The 13,230-nt window shown below is 44.1% G+C and overlaps 1 protein-coding gene across 3 annotated transcripts in view; it reads left to right on the top strand.

Annotated features, from left to right (window-relative positions):
* The first annotated feature begins 646 nt into the window (after nt 1-646).
* The window catches only part of BNC1 (basonuclin zinc finger protein 1), a 126,367-nt gene continuing 113,783 nt past the window's right edge, over nt 647-13,230 (top strand). Inside the window, exons 1-2 of one of the 3 annotated variants that reach the window (XR_009209562.1) lie at nt 647-975; nt 2,144-2,279. The gene's annotated coding sequence lies outside the window, so the exon portion shown is untranslated. The other 2 variants (XM_058427176.1, XM_058427177.1) reach the window with 2 other exon arrangements.

The raw sequence follows: 13,230 nt of genomic DNA, 5'->3' as shown, positions 1-13,230 counted from the left end.
GAGCTCCCCCATGTGAGGCCATCATTTAGAGCCTTCTACTTCCACGCATCCTTTTTTGTTTTTTGAGACAGCCTCTCTCTTTTGCCCAGGCTGGAGTGCAGTGGCACGATCTCGGCTCACTGCAACCTTTGCCTCCCAGATTCAAGTGATTCTTCTACCTCAGCCTCCTGAGTAGCTGGGATTACAGGCATGTACCACCACGCCCAGCTAATTTTTGTATTTTTAGTACAGATGGGGTTTCACCATGTTGGTCAGGCTGGTCTCGAACTCCTGAGCTCAGGCAATCTGCCTGCCTTGGCCTCCCAAAGTGCTAGGATTACAGGAATGAGCCATCACGCCCGGCCTCCACGCATACCTTTAAACTGAACAAAGGCAGTGCTTCTCATTCTTAAGGTCTCCAATGGACACCATCAGAATTAACGTTGACATGTCCAAATCCTGGAAATAAAATATAGATGGTAAATTTTATAATGCTCAATCAAAATTTTAATTTTTTAAAGCTAAAACATTCATCTCATGACTGAACAATTTTCATTTTGAAAAGTTCAGTTGTGTATGTGTGAGTTCATGATGTCATAATGGAGACTGGGTTCAATTCAATAAAGAGATATGAAACACCTATGTATTGGCCCCATTCTAGAGACGGTGGAGGGCAGAGAGAAATGACATGGAACTAACCTTAAGGAATGCACCATCTAGCCGGAAGACAGACATACAGCCGAATATGTAAGACAGTGGGATAACTCTAGCGGAACAGTTGTCTGCTGGAACCAGCTAGCCAGAGCCCATCTCTGCAGTGAGTGTGCATCTCTTCCCAAGTCTGCTTTTAGCATCTTCACATTCATGGCTTGAAGGTGGCCATGGTGGGAGTATTTACACCACAGAAATCAGCAAATGCTATGCATCAGAGGTCTAGGAAGGCCAATTACGAAACACCAGCATACGACTAGATAGAAGGCGTCAGAGAAAAGGCAAGTTTTGCAGAATGGAAATCTCAGTTTGGTGAGAGCTTTGGATGGAGGAGTAGACAGTAAGACGAAGGGATGCCAGCTAGAAGGAATACATATATAGAGGCATAGCATGCTTAGGAAAAAAAAGTAGATAAGTGGCTCTCAAACTTAAATGTCCATCAACATCACCTGCAGGACTTGTTAAAACACAAATTGCTGGGCCCTGCCCCCCAGAGTTTCTGGTTTAATAAATCTGGGGTAGGGCCTGAGGATTTGCATTTCTAACAAGTTCTCAGGTGATACTAATACTGCTGGTTTGGGGCCCCCACTTTAAGAACCAAGAGAAGTAGATGATGGAATACTCCATGCCATGCCAAAAAAAAAAAAAAAAAGAACCTGGATTTCCTCTAGCTCCTCACCTTTTAAAATGTGTTCCAGGGGCCAGCAGCATCAGCATTTCCGGGAACTTATTATAAAAGCACACTCTCAGGCCCCCACCTTCAGACCTGTTGACTCAGAATCTACAGTTTAACAAGATCTCCAGGTGATCGTTATGTGTGTAAAAGTTTGATAAGCACTGCTCTATCTAGCCCACTGGTTCCCAGCCCGGGCCTGCACATTAGAATCCCCTGGAGAGGCTTTTCAAACGTACTTGTGCCCGGGTCCCACTGTAATGCACTTGATTTAGGATTGAGCCAGGGCATGGGTATGGTTTCAGAGCTCCCCAGGTGATTGTAATGTGCAACCAGGGCTGAGAACCACCGCTATAGGTGTCACCCTCAGTTAAGAGAAGAGGTCCCAATCAGGGCACTGTTTTGAACATTCTGTGATGGAAGTTTGAAAGAGCAGCCAAAAGCTGCAAAGCTATCACTGCCTGCTGAGAACAGAACTGGAGCAGGGGCAGGCAGATTACTCTCTTTCATGCTTCTCCCCTCTCACCTCACAAATCTCTCTTCCTTTTGCTTGCCTTTGACCTCCTATTCTTTCAGTTTCTCTTTTGCTCTCCCTTAATGATATATAATATTAGTTAATTTAAAAATTGGTTATATAACTATATAGCTAATTATATAACTATATATTAATTATATAGTAGTTAATATAAAAACACTTTCAACATGACCATATCATTTTAGTATGTAAAACACTGAAATGTATATAGTCGACCCTTGAACAACATGTCCACTTATAGGCAGATTTTCTCCTGCCTCTGCCACCCCTGAGACAGCAAGGCCAACCCCTTCTCTTCCTCCTCCTCCTCAGCCTACTCAACGTGAAGATGGTGAGGATGAAGGCCTGCCTTTATGATGATCCACTTCCACTTAATGAACAGTAAATATATTTTCTCTTCCTTATTATTTTCTTAATAACATTTCATTTTCTCTAGCTTACTTTATTGTAAAAATATGGTATATGATACATATAACACACATCATATGTGTTAATCCACTGTTTCTGTTATGAGGCTTCAGGTCAACAGTAGTTAAGTTTTGGCAAAGTCAAAGATTAAACCTGAATTTTCAACTGCATGGGAGTAGGTGTCTCTAACCCACAAGTTGTTCAAGGGTCAACTGTATTTAGTTGTTTTTTTTGTTTGTTTGTTTGTTTGTTTTGAGATGGAGTCTCCCTCTGTCGCCCAGGCTGGAGTGCAGTGGCGCGATCTTGGCTCACTACAAGCTCCACCTCCCGGGTTCACGCCATTCTCCTGCCTCAGCCTCCGGAGTAGCTGGGACTACAGGTGCCCGCCACCGCGCCCGACTAATTTTTTGTATTTTTAGTAGAGACGGGGTTTCACCGTGGTCTCGATCTCCTGACGTCGTGATCCACCCGCCTCGGCTTCCCAAAGTGCTGGGATTACAGGCGTAAGCCACCGCGCCCGGCCTGTATTTAGTTTTAACATATGGAATGTTATTAGATAATATGAAAAGGAGATAGCTTAAAAGCCCTTGTATTCTGAAAGCTACGTGGCTTTCATGTGCCATTTTAATAACAAGTAAATTGAATGTTTTGGATTTCTGTCTCTAAAACGAAACCAATACAACTACTAATTGAGATGCTTTGTATTTGCATATGGCCTTTGACAGACCCGCCACCCCCCGCCAGCCCCAGACACACACCTCAGAATTTGACCCTAATCGAAGTTCTCACCCTATTTTAGGGCACATGTCTATGCAGTGTGTACTATGAGAGCACACTTAGTGCAGTTAGATTATGTAGTCTTCTGGGACAGTTTGGCCATTCTAAGGGGCTTTGCCATACAATAAAAGCCATTAGCACTGAACTTCAAAGACATTAGGCTAAGTGAAAGAAGCCAGACACAAAAGACTACCTATTGTATGATTCCATTTGTATAAAATGCCCAGAAAAGTCATATCTATAGAGACAGAAGGTAAATTAGCGGTCACCTGGGGTGGGAGAGAGAAATAACTGCAAATGGACACTGCGGGTTTTTGGTGGGGGGAGGGGATAGAAATGTTCTAAAATTAGATTATTCCTATTGTGACGCAATTCTATAAATATATTCAAAAACTATATAATTGTACTGGTAAAATAGATGCATTCATTGATATGTAAATTATACCTCAATAAAGCTACTTAAAAATAGCGAATAACTAAAAAATTAGCACTAAATATTTCTCCACCTTAAAATAAGTTCTTTCACCCTCGTCCTTTTCTAGTAATATCCGGTGAAGAGGAAGGAGCAAAATGGTTTTAAGGCAGACTCACTTATTTAAGAGAAGTATATATTCCCATTGCCGGTGGTTTGATACCATTTTTATTTGCTTTCAAGTACTCTTGAGGTCTGGCAAGGCAAGGAAAGGAGGGAGAAGGGGGAAAAAAGGAGGAAAGTTTGAAAAGAAATAAAAGCTATCGAACTTTCTTTTTTTTTTTTGAGACGGAGTTTCGCTCTCGAACCTGGGAGGCGGACGTTTTTAAAACAGCTGCCTGGGGAAGCGACCGGACGCAGGGGAAGGCTGCGCTGCCGGAAAGGGTTAACCCCGAGGGCGCCGACATCTGGCAGGAGCGAGGGCGTTGGCAGAGCCCGGTCCGCCCGTACCAGTCTGTACAGGGGAGCTGTCCCGCCTGCTGATTTATCATTCCCTAATGTCACGGGGATGGGATGTTGAAATTGTGGCTAGAATGTGAAATACGAAAAACACGAAGATTATGATTTAGCGTCTGGGGAAGATCAGCGTTAGCCTGCAGAACAGCTTGTAAACGGGAGGCATCCTTGGCCCTCGCCTGTGGTTTTTGACTCCAACACTCAAGCTGGGGATCTGGGCGGGCAGAGCGTTCTTGGGTTAGAGCAGACAGAGGCAAAAGTGGAATTAATAAGAGCAAAACCACTTCTGTGCTGCTATGGGGATAGTGCGGGCGAGCGCCAGGAGGACCAAAGTAAATTTTAATTAAACAGAGACCTGATGTTGAAGGATAAATAAAACAACGTGGGGTGTAAACAGCTTAAATCAGGGATTCAAATGACACCTGCGGGTGTCTAGACATGAGGTTCATCCTGATAATTTATAGTCTCGGAGAAGATGCAGATGAGTAGGATAATATCTGCAAATTTTGCTCCTTAAAAGAAGTAATAGCTTGAATTTTAAGGAGGTACTAAATAAGGGAACTAAGTGGGAGAATGATTTTAACAGTTATCCGTGGAGGAAAAGGGGTTAGCAAAGAAACACAAAACTACATGTGTGTAAATCTTGCATTAAAAAAAGTAAAAGATTAATGCTTTGTGTGATTTCTTTCTTCCCGCCTAGGATTTACATAGTGTGTTGAAGTTTTTCTTTTCTTTTTTTTTTTTTTTTGCATTTCCACCTTTCAGCATGCCCCTATTTACAGGGAAAAATGCAGTTTCCACATTGTTTGTTGGTTATCAAAATAAGCGTTGACAACCGTTCCCTCAATGCTTACGGTTTGTTTTAATTACTTCCTGTCATACCAAATGCATCTACCATATGGATTTTAACAATTGGCCTCAAGACATGGGCGTGCTGCGTTGAAAGTTAAACAGGACAGCTTGACTACTGAATCTTGAGGTTCATTCATTTGTTCATTTATTTATTCATCCAGAAAAACTGCTGCCCCAGGCACTGTACAGAAATGAACAAGTCTGCCTGCCTTCACAAAGCACGCTGTCTGCTCAATGGGATGATATGAAAAGTGTGTGTGTCTGTGTGTGTGTGTAGCTGGTAGCCAGCTAGAGTACTGAGTCCATTTTGCAACAATAGGCGGAAATATATATAAAGGAGTTATTTTTCTGTCCAGCAATATCGGGCAGTGGAACTTTGCCAGAAGTCAGTATTTCAGATAACTGAGGATAATCATTCTTAAGAACCAATTAAACATTGTAAAAGAATGTTTGCTGGGAATCATTCTAAAATATAGCACTTACTCCTCTGCCTTCCTTTCATTTGGTCATGATGACCCTTGACTACAGTTGCTTTGATACAGGGAGTCAGGGGCCTGGGAGGTTTTTGTTTACTTGTGTGTTTATTGTATGTCACAGTTTCATCCTTATTGCTGTGTGATTTGGGGCCATTAACCTTGCTAATTGTGCTTCTTCATCTGTAAAAGGAGGGGGTGTACTTCACTAGAAGTTATTTAAAGGCCTGTTCTAGTTTTGATGTTTGTTGCTTACCTTGTGCCGTCACTAAAGTCCCAGTGCCTTTACACCGTGGAAGGTATCGCGCTCCTTTGGAAAATGCCCCTAGTATGTGATGACATGGGACCCTTGTTAGGATCAAGGCTTTGCTTGTTAGAATTGTGTCCAAGGTACCTGTAAACATGTTCTGAGGGAGGCTGTGTGAAGCTCTTGGAGGTTTCCAGGTCATGAACTTGACAGCCGTTGTGAACTTGTTAGGATGCTCACAGGCTTTTTTTGTTTGTTTGTTTCTCTCGCTCCTATTTATTTATTTGGCTTATTTTTGCTTTCAGTCATAGTCTGGAAAATTGAGGTCACTTTAAACCATATCTCTAGATAAATGGAGTATAACTACACATATACACCTTCCAATTGTGCTATTACGAGGCAGAGGGAAATTTTTCCTACTGTACATCTCTAAATTTCCAGAATAATGGCACAAAATACATTCCACTTTTCTGTGCATCAATTTAAGTTAGCTTCTTCTCTAAAACTGCTATCAAGGAATTCAGCAAACATTTACTAAGTAGGCACCTTCTCTGCTCCAGCCCTGGGAGAGTTGCTGAAAATAGAGAGATGAAAAGCCTGGTCCCTAACAAGGTGAAGTTCCCTGGTATATGCAGCTCACTGGCATAATGTCATGACACAGCCCTGCACGGCCCGCTGGTCTCACCACACTCTCTCATGGGTTTGTAATTCAGATGCATTTGTATGTTTTGCCCCAGATAAAGACCTAAAAAGTGCAAGTGAAACCCCACTGTTGTGTTAAAATAGAAAATATGTTTAATGTTGCCTACATGCCTTCTCCAGATATTTTATAATTAAAGTGTTATTGTTATTTGCTATCATAACAATATGATGTAATTCATGATTATTGTGGAAATCTTGGAAAATACAGAAACTTGAAAAAAGGGAATAAAAATCTGCATGAGTTGCCCCCTTAGAGGCAACTACTGGCAACATTCTGGCCTATTTCCTTCAGGTCTATATTCTTACTTACTGAGGCACTGTGCTAGTGACACTGCAATGAATGACTGCATTCTCCTCTCAGAGCTCACCGCTTAGAGACCTTGTGTTAAGTGTGATGACCTGGAAGTACAAAAAGTAAGTAGGACGGACTTGACCTCGGGGCACTTCCATGGACTCTGGGTTTAGGAAATGGTTTCCAGAGGGAGAGACATTTAAGTTGAGACCTCAGGGCACTTCCATGGACTCTGGGTTTAGGGAAGGGTTTTAAATTGAGGGAGGGACATTTAAATTGATACCTAAAGAATCAAGGGAAGTTGTCCAGGAGATGTGAAGGGTGGCAATGGGGGGAAGGTGTGAGTGAAACGTGGCTTTGGGGTGACTGGAGGGCAGAGGGCAGGGGCCTCCAGGAGGAGGAGTGATAAGAGATGGTGCTGCAGAGGTAAGCCAGGCCCCAGGCTTATCAACCAGTTATTAATATTCTGTAGCAACAACTTTGGGTCCTGAGTCTTTCTGGTTTTATTTCATTTTAGATTCTGCACTTCATACCATAGCATAAGCTTGTTTCATAATAATATAAATTATTTTAATGGATGTATAATATTCTCTCAATGGATGAGGCATCATTGACTTAACTGTGCCCCTTTTGTTGAAGATGAATCTACCAAGAATTTAAAACAAAAAAAAGAGTCTTTTTTTTTTTTGCTTCACATTCCACTCCCCTTGTAGTTCTCCATGGTCTCCAGGTAATGGTAAAACTGGAACATTCTAAGCAAGATAGATATATTCATGCTCATACCCCAAATCAGAATTTCGACCATCAACCAGAATCCACTGCCTCATGACTCCTGGCAGCAGCTTTTAAATTCCCTTCCAGAAGTAGAATCAACACAGCTTTCATTTCTTCCTCTAAGCAGCCCACTCCTGCATCCAAAGAAAGATAAATGCACAGAACCAGTTTCTAGGTAGTACCAAGTCCCCTCTTCCTTCCTCCACTGGTCTCCCCCTCCTCCCCTTACTCTAAAAAAAAAAAAGCAAAAAAACTAGGATCAGAATCAATTGACAAAATATCAACCTTTTATTAAATAAAACACTTTAGAAGAAAGAATCATCGCAGACAAAAATTGTGTATGACGAAACACACTCTTTCATCCCTCTTAACCCAGGAAAGTTACAAGCACTCATTCATACCTTCATTCATTCGTTTATTCAATAAGTACTTATTTGGTGTTAGGCCACCCTCTGAGTATAGAGTAAGGGCCAAAACCAACCTGGCTGCTGCCTTGCAGACCCTACAGCTGAGAAAGGAGTCTGACATTCCACAAATAAACGTATCGGCAAGCATTTTATGACCTACGGTGGTAGGTGGTGCTATGAAGGTAAACAGATGTGAAGGAAAAAGCATAGCAAATCTCAGGAACTGGAAGGAGGCTGTGGCTGTGCACAATGAGAGAGTGGAAGAATGTTGTCAAATGAGCAAGAGAAGTTTTCTCAATTTTTTTCCTCTTTCTCCTTAACATAGCCATAGAACGTCTTATGGGAGATGGAGTATTTCTGCCCATTTGGAAACTAAAAGGTTCATCTTCAGATTGGGTGGGCTTGGCAGTGGGGCAGGGGAACACTTCATGTCACCTTCGATCCCTTCAGCCTCCTATTTCCTTTGGTTTTTAAGGCCCTGAGGGTCAGTAGCCTGGTTATGAAGGCAGCTCTCGGGAAAATTAAAATACTAAAAGCACACATGAATGAAGAAGTTCTGTTTACGTAGGTGCCATTTATGTACAGCTCATTGATTTCCCTTCTGTTGGTTGTTCTTAAAAAGTATCTTGTGAAGATAGAATGTTAGTGTGAGCACAGTTGTTAATATTAATGTTATATTTGTATTAGTTTGTTCTCATGCTGCTATAAGCTGCTATAAGGACAGGCCCGAGACAAACCCAGGTTATTTGTAAAGAAAAGAGGTTTAATTGACTCACAGTTCTGCATGGCTGGGGAGGCCTCAGGAAACTTTCAGTCATGGCAGAATGCACCTCTTCACAGGACAGCAGGAGAGAGAATGAGAGCAGAATGAAGGGGGAAGCCCCTTATAAAACCATTGATCTCGTGAGAACTCGGTTACTATCATGAGAACTTGGTTACTATCATGAGAACAGCATCAGGGAAACTGCCTCCATGATTCAATTACCTCCCACAGGGTCCCACCCATGACATGTGGGGGATTATGGGATTACAATTCAAGATGAGATTTGGATGGGGACACAAAGCTGAATCATATCAATATCCAACACCTGCAGATTCGCAGAAAAGTAAGATTACCTTTAGACTGCATTATTGATGTACTCTGCCTAACCAAAGCAGTTGGAACTCTTTTGGTTACAAGTGATAGAAAACCCAGCTCAAGTTGGATTAAGCAAAGAGGGAATTTGCTGGCTCATGTGACTGGATAGTCCTGGGCTAGGGTTAAGTGTCAGGCGCAACTTAATGTGGGGGTCAAACGATATTATTACTACTCAGCACAGCTCTGTTCTTCCCATGTGTTGACTGTTCTCAGACAGTATCTCCCCTCGGGGTCAGAAGGCAGCTGCTGCAGCTCAGCTTTAAATCCCGTAGTGAAAAGGGAGCTGAAGACAACCACTGCCCACCCCGGGAGCTGAGGGGTGGAAGGAAATCCACCCAGTGCATATGGCTGAGGGTGACGGAGGCAAGGGCCCTGCAGAAAATGCAAAGTATTGAACTTTTTTTTTTTTTTTGAGACGGAGTCTTGCTCTGCCGCCCAGGCTGGAGTGTAGTGGCGCCCAGCTCACTACAAGCTCCGCCTCCCGGGTTCACGCCATTCTCCTGGCTCAGCCTCCCGAGTAGCTGAGACTACAGGCGCCCGCCACCACGCCCGGCTAATTTTTTGTAGTCTTTTGGTAGAGACGGGGTTTCACCGTGTTGCCAGGATGGTCTCGAGCTCCTGACCTCGTGATCCGCCCACCTTGGCCTCCCAAAGTGCTGGTATTACAGGCGTGAGCCACAGCGCCCGGCTTGAACTTTTCTTTTTAAGAAGAAAGGTAAATCCATCTAAGAGTCCTCCTGCCCCCTAAACAAAAAAAATCACTATACTTAAAACCTAAAGTTTGATAGAACCCATTTATGTTACTTGATAGAAGAGAAACTCAGAGAATGGGCCTTTGTTACTTTCTCAGGAAGCTGAGTTACAAGTTGAATGTGGGCATCCTCCTTTCATTTTGTACCATTTATTTTCAACCTAACAGAATTTCCTTGAAATGTTCTGATATTTGCTGGGCACCCTTACCCAGCTACCAGTACCAATCCAGACTTACCTTATTTTTATGTTATCTCCTATCATTTCATTTAGACTGGGAGGAAGGGCCATGTCACCCTAAAAACTGAGTCTACCATTTTTCGTTCATTCAACTTTGAAACACAGCTTGTCTTCCTGTTTGCAGTTGTGAGGGAGCGAGAAATGTAACATTTTTTGCAAAACGTTTCAAATACTGGAGACTCAGTAACATCCCATTTCTGGCAACACCTAGGGGAAAGGAAGAAGCAGTAATGAGCAAAACCCTCCTGGGGAAAAGAGCACAGGAGATGAAGTGTGAGTCGTTACTCCTTGGTGATGCAGGGTCCAAGCAAGTCAGGGCTTCTGAGGGAGGCTGCTGCCAAGGGCTCTGACTTGCCTGCCCCGTGGGCCAAGGCTTGCCTTAGCCACAATAGTTTACTATGCCCAGACAAAAAAGGAAATTCATGAACAGAGAGCATGGCAAGTGTATGGCCACTGCCAAGAAAGAGAGCCAGAATCTCCCGGTCGGGCTTCTCCTTGGCCTTTCCACTTTCACGAGGGTGGAGCCAGGCCAGGTGAACCAACCTGAGCACCTCTGGTACAAGCCTGCAGCTTGCTTGGGAAAGTGAGTGCTTGCAAGGGCTGCTTATGGCTCCTCAGCCTGAATGAGGATGGCCATTTTCACAGAGCTGTGTGTATGCTGTGAGTCTGCCCATCCAGGTTTGCGGGCAGAAGACATGTACGCCTTCTTTGGAGGGTGTGGAGGCTGGACGTGGCTTTCTCCAAACTGTTTTACCTTATTTTTTCCTGTGATGCCCGTCTGCATAGCATTTGCCCTTTCAAGTCAAGAGGCATGCTGGAGAAGATACTAAGGGGCCACATAACGAGGGTGGAGCCACACAGTGTCACTTAGAGCTTAAGGACAGTCAGCACCTCTGGGCTTAGACTAGATAGAACCCATTTGTGTGATATGACAGAAGAGAAACTGACGGTATAGAAGGTCTTTGCTACTTTCTCAGGAAGTTGAGCATCTTCCTTTCCTTTCGTGCCAAATTCAACTTAATTTATGAATTTGGCTGAGCCTGACCCCTTACCATACCTTGCCCACTTTCAGGCAGACCATGCACCAACATGGGGAGGCAGGCACTGGAATACAGAAATGTTTGCTGAGGCCGTTTGATGTGCAGGAATATCCAAAGGATAAGCTTGGGGCCCTGATTCCTTTGCTAACTAGGTGGGTGGCATTAGGTGACTTTCTTTCCCTCTATGGGCCACATTCTCTTCAATAGTAAAATACGTAATGGTCAAAATGATTTTCATGGCCTGTATAATTCTGACATGCTAAGATAGGACTGCATAAAAACTCACAGTTACCTAAATCACCATTCTAAGAGGAAACAGGAAAATGTGGCACCATTGGAAGTTCTCTTTCTCCCCCCAGGGCCATTGCACAATGCTGGAAGTGATGTCCGTCTCCCATGATAGAGTGAGCACCTCCCTGATGGGGCTGGGCATGGCATGGGGCTGCATATCAGCATGGGGCTGCATATCAGCATGGAGGCCTGGGCTCCCTTTGTACTAGCAAAACACCCAAGGTTCACTTGGATTCAGGGACCATCCCTAACCTGTGGGAGGTACCACATGGAAGACACAGAGATATAGAAAATACAGTTTCCACCCTCAGGATTTCTAGCTAATCTGAGCTTCTTCTAGTTATTCAATGCTTCTCCTTTTTCTTGTTTACTTCTAAGCTTTACACATGCTGTGGTCTCAGCCTGAAATGCTCTCTTTGTTGCCCTGTTACTAGGACTGCTATGTACAGCTGTGCAAGTTTCATGCTGCATAATTCTAGATCTATTTACTTAAATGTATATGGTGCCCTCAGAGATGTGCAGTGTACAACTTATACAACTGCACAGCATGGCTCTAACTGCCACCTCCACCCCATTTCCCCTATCTGGGTGTAGCTCATACTCATCTGTTTTCAGCTTAGTTATTACCTTTCATTTCCTTCTGACCATCTTCGTTTCTTCCTTCTCTCCCTCTCTCTTCCTGTCTCTCACATTTGTTGACCACCTACTTTGTGCCAGGACCTGTGCTAGGAGCTGGGTATACAACTGTAACAAAAGAGAGTCCCTGCTCTTGTGAAACATTTATATTGTTCTTCCAGGAAGCCTTCCCTGACTGCACCCATAATTGTATCAGGTGCCTGCTGACTGACCATTGAACAGCTCTCACCTGTGGACCTTGTGCCCTAGAATATAGGGCCTCTGGTCTGAAGGAAATCTGAGGGTAGGAGGGGTTGGGGGAGACTGAGCTGGAGCTCCATTCCTTCCAGTTTCCTGTCCTTAGGAGTGCCCTGGGGCATTTATGAAGCTCATTAGTAAAGTATCAATTAATGTGGGGCCCAGAGCGTGGCTTCTTCCTGCCAGGGAGGCCACAAAGTTCCAGAACGTCCCAAGCAGGAATGGGGCACCACCCAGGCCTGCCTCCTGGGGCTGCAAAACAATCCCTAATGATTCCTCTCCAGGGGAGGGTGAAGTCACCTGCAAGGAGGCAGCTGAGCCGAGGGTGTTCTCCAGGAGGCTTAAAATAGCCGGGCTCCCTCCACAAATGCCTTCCCAACACTGTTTAGGATGGCGAATGCCAGGAAACTAATGAATCTGAGCTTAGTGAATTAATTGTTGATGAAATAATGTGAATAGTGTGCTTCCTGTTCATCAGTCTCTACAGAAATTAATTAGCCCCACTTGGCAGCAAACAGGATCGAATTTTCAACTTAATTTATGAATTTGGCCAAACTTTCTATGGGAAGTCTTGCCTGGAGGACCTTCCATGGCTGCTTCATGTCCCAACAGGCCTTGCCTTTCATAGAAGACATGATTGCTTTAAGAGAGTCCCAACCAGAGAAGAGGACGGTGGAGGAGGGAAGAGGGGAAGGTACGACTGAACAGAGGCTTTGATTGTGAGGCTCCAGCCAGACCCACACTTCCTCCTGCCTTCCTGCCTCAACCCTCCCCGGTGGACCCCTCACCAGATGAAGGTCTGTTAGCTGAGCTGGGGGATGATGACTCAGAGCAACGGGGCTGACTTTCAGGCAAGGCCTGAGTTTGGTTTTAATTATGCTGTGCTGTGTGCATGAACTAAAATTGCAGGATGATGTGAAAGAAAAATAAATCTAATGAGAAGTGTATTTTTTGGACTATTTTTAAATTGAGTTTGGGGGCGGGGGGCATCTTCTTGGGTCTGGAGAGACTAATGTGAGGAATCGGCTCCTATGGGTCATGAATTAGGGCCTTGATCCTGTATGCCCCTGAGTGGAACCCAGAAGAGCTGCTGGCTCTCGTGAGTGAGCAGTCAGCTTTTGTCACCATGCAGGTCAGGCT

The sequence above is a fragment of the Hylobates moloch genome, unplaced genomic scaffold, assembly GCF_009828535.3.
Source record: "Hylobates moloch isolate HMO894 unplaced genomic scaffold, HMol_V3 SCAFFOLD_14, whole genome shotgun sequence".
NCBI classification, from domain to species: Eukaryota; Metazoa; Chordata; class Mammalia; order Primates; family Hylobatidae; genus Hylobates; species Hylobates moloch.
This window is presented reverse-complemented; position numbering and strand designations above follow the sequence as displayed.